Genomic DNA, 4,239 nt, shown 5'->3' on the forward strand with positions numbered 1-4,239 from the left:
GATAATGACAAAAAAGTAGCCATTGATAATATCTAAACAATATGTAGTAGTATAGTATATAGTATCCAAATCAAAATGTAATAAAATTAATTTATGTGTGATTTATGTGTAAGTTATGTGCAATGTCTTAGCCACTAGGGATTGTTACATAGGGCTATACAGGCATCTAGTGGCAACACAATGATATTACAGATACTAAATTGTGCAAAATGTTTATCTTAAGTCAATTTACAAATAATGCATTCAGATTTGTGGAACTCAATGCACTGAATCTCCACAAATTAGTGTCGTTACTATGACAACCAATTTGAATGTGACAAGCAACCGGTTTCTGAAAATGGTTTCTGAAAATAATTATATATAATTATATATATAATTATATATATATAACAATAGGGATTTCGCCTAGGGCGTCAAATTGGCTAGAAACAGCCCTGTTCACATCGATTCAGATGTCAAAAGGTTACATTTAATTTACCTAATTAAAATTAACTAATGCAACAATTCTTTCACATTTTGTCTTAATTTCAATCCATTTACATAATATGTGATGGGACTATGTGAATCAATAATATTTGTAGCATCAGAGTATTGTTGAAACTGCACTGAAAAAAAAATGTTGCATTAGAAATAGTATGTTTATAATGTTGCATTAAGTATATATTTAGTTCAACAATTTGTGTAAATTCATGAAATATAAATGACATGTAGTTAATACTAAATAGAATTAGTAATGCTAATCACGTAAGAATGTTTTGTTTTCTGAAGAAAAAAAAAAAAAAAAAAGAGATAACCTCAACATTTTTCCCCAACATAAAAACAAGACAAAATGTTGGATTCCACATGCTCTGTGTCTGAACTGTTTGTGAATGTGTTTCCACTTTAATCACAGCTTTATTCCCAAACTGGCAAAAATTAGACAGACGTCTGTTTACACCTAGGTATTTAGGTTGTATTCAAGAAGTACAAAAAAATGAATAAATAAAAAATTAGCATTCAGGATTTATTTTTTTTGTTTGCACGAGAGCAACTTCAAAGTGAGTGTATGCTTTGGACAGAAGGACAATTGGTCTGGGACTGTTCTCAAGGGGGTCTACAGTCAAGATGCAAATACAGACACTGTCCATTATAGGTTTGAGAGCAAGCTTTCCAACACGACATGACATAACTCAAAATAATGACCATGACCACTTATCAATGTGGGCAAGCACTTCAGCATTATCAACCACATAATATCAATCACACACTTCCCCAGTGGCTCTATGGGACCCTAAACTTGACAAACCCATTGGGTTTTTAATTAAAGCAAACATTACCAGAAGTCAGGAGAAAAAAAATAGTGTGATGTCAATTAACTCCAAAAAAGAAAGAGACAGCTGTATTAATGTTCAGTTCAAACAGAATACACTATTTGATCATCAAATCCTTTCCTAGAAATGATGCTGAAAAAAAGTAGGAATATATTACACATCTCAGAATGAATTCCTCTGGTCTATTACTTGTGGTTGGCCTCATGGAAAAAGAGTCTCTATATGGTAATACTCTCAAACTTAAACAGCCTTATGAAAACACAGGCTACAGTAACAGTAAAAGGAAGACACCCCTGTGAAAATCTCCAAAAATAGGAGTGCACCAACCGATCGCCATCTGATCTTAATGTAATATATATAGTATTTGTCTTAATGCTGCACTGCACTACTCTAATAAACATGTGCTCAGCCCTTTGCTCAACAAATAAAGATGTGAACACAAATCAAACTTTTCATTTCAGTTCTTAAAAGACTGTATGCTGTATTGAATTCAGCGTGCACTTATTTTAGTCTCTAGCTAGTTCACTACAAAAACAACACAAATACAACACTAAACATAAGCTGTCCACATTAAGGTCATGTTGCAAGTCACATCATTCTGAAGGGATTCCTCAATAGCTTGTGAAGGCATGGACGCCAGCCAAGATTACTAGATCTATTTACAAAGCCACACATGACATGCAGCCAGAAATCCTGTTAGCAAGTCAACAGCAGAAGCACACGCTGATTCATGCGCTCATTCCTGTTTTCTGAATTGTGTAGACCAAAAAAGATAAATAAATAAATAAAACTTGGCTATACCAAAACACATTTTAAGTAGCATTAAAATCATGTAAATGCAAACAAAACTACTGATTAAAAGGTAATGCATGTCATTTCTGTAATTAAAATTAAAATGTTGTGTCATTAATATGGTCATGAATTGTATATTATAAATAACCTTTCCTGTGTAATTTTTTTTTTGCACATTATGAATGGAGCCAAGAAAGCGCTCAAAGAGCACTCCCCTACTAAAAAGCTGTCACTTATCTTAGTTCATCGCAATCTCACAAATCTACGTTATAATCACTGAAGCTCTACACTGCACAATAATCTCTTATTAACATCGTGTCTACACTATCTTTGTCATAACGAGAGGATTCACTAGTGTGTAGGCTACAACTCAGCACTGACAAAACTCCAGCACACTGTTGCCAACTATCTTCAATGGAAAGTAGCTAATGCCTACGTGAAAAGTTACTAAATGGTGCTAGATGATGTAGTATGCTAATAGCATATCTATTAAGTCATTGTGTCGTATTTGCATTTTGCTTGGTATCACTCCTTTTCATCGGTTTGCTTCTCTCCTACTGTATTTCAATATAGCCGAATTCCCATTGAAGCTGTTCTCGTTTCGTTTTTTTGCTGTCAGACAACGAAACATGAAATTCAGTGACTGAAACACGACCCGTTATGCATGTTGACCAGTAGTCACTTCCAAACCATTTCCAAGCTGCTGCTCTGCACCATATCCTGATTTACAACCGTGACATCGTCTGACAAAGTCACCATATACATAAGCTAAAGACAATGGCTGTATTGTTATTTCGACTATACTTAAAATCAACAGATATGTGTGATCTGATTGCTACATTGCTCAACACTGCAAAAAGACGCTGTAAATAGAAATGTATGACCAGTGGAGATTGTAATATGAAAGCCCCGGCCCACAAGTTTTTTTTATTTTTATTAGTTACATGTTTGTGACGGTAGGAGACAGGTTTCAAACCACGTCTTTGGTAGTACACTGCAGGTTTAGGGAGAAACTTTTCAGCAATGATGTTGACTGATGAATTAGCACATGGTTTGTCTTTAAGCATATTAAAAACACTAGACAGACATGTAAACAATGTTAAAAACTTGAGTTTCATCACAGGGGGGTATTTAAAACTGTGTTTACAAGGATACTAACAAAGATGGGCATTTTGTGAAGTGAAGTGACGTGAAGGCCAAGTATGGTTACCATACTCAGAATTGGACCTCTGCATTTAACCCATCCAAGTTAGAGCACACACATAAGAAGAAGTGAGTAGTTCACACAACACACACACACACAGAGACACACACACACACACACACAGACATAGACACAGACACACACCATGGGCACACTCCAAGAGCAGAGATTATTTGATACAGATATATAGTGTGTGTATCTGACCGATTAAATTGCATGAAAAAGAAAAGAAAAAAATCAACTCAGTTCACTACTGTCTGTGTGTGTGTTTCAAGTGTGTACATTCAAACGGTCTTCCAAACAGTGCACACTAGGGCTGTCAAAAAAAAATTCGAATTTCGAATATTCGTGAAATAAAAAAAAAAAACATCCACATTCGAATGCAAAAACGTTGCATTCGAATTTAAGGTCTGCGTCAGCCGTCAGGCAGCCTTATCAGTGACGCACGAGATGCGATGACGATGTGTCATTGATTGCATTTGAATGCTTTTGTTTAGGGGTGCTCCGATCAGGATTTTTGAGACCGATCGCCGATCACAGAAAGCAGTATCTGCCGATACGATCACCGACACTGATCTTTTTAAAGCCTTCTTTTTATCATGTAGAATTATTTATAGTGATGATCCAATCAAGATTTTTAGAGAATTATTTTAGGGCTTGAATTTCGTTTTTAAAATGAATTCCCCTCTTATGTGACTCTTGTGAGAGGGGATTTTTTTATTTGAGGGGTGGAGGGGGGCATTTTTTTAGACATTTTTCAAAAATATATATTTATCTCACCTAAATGTTTGATCATTTTTGTTTTGACCCCGGATAATCGAAAATGGGCAAAGAGGCGTGAGCTGGTTGCTGAAACCACGCCCACCTAGCTCGACGGTGACAGCAGCAGCAATCCACCTGTCACTCAAGTGGCCACGCCCTTAATTATGCAGA

The 4,239-nt window shown here is 35.6% G+C and overlaps 1 protein-coding gene across 1 annotated transcript in view; it reads right to left on the reverse strand.

Moving 5' to 3' along the window:
- The window catches only part of LOC107751525 (calcyphosin-like protein), a gene marked incomplete at its 3' end in the record, with an annotated part of 8,656 nt that overhangs the window by 724 nt on the left and 3,693 nt on the right, over positions 1-4,239 (reverse strand). The gene's annotated exons all lie outside the window — the stretch shown is intronic.

Source organism: Sinocyclocheilus rhinocerous, unplaced genomic scaffold (assembly GCF_001515625.1).
Source record: "Sinocyclocheilus rhinocerous isolate Xijiao unplaced genomic scaffold, SAMN03320098_v1.1 scaffold2696, whole genome shotgun sequence".
Taxonomy (NCBI): Eukaryota; Metazoa; Chordata; class Actinopteri; order Cypriniformes; family Cyprinidae; genus Sinocyclocheilus; species Sinocyclocheilus rhinocerous.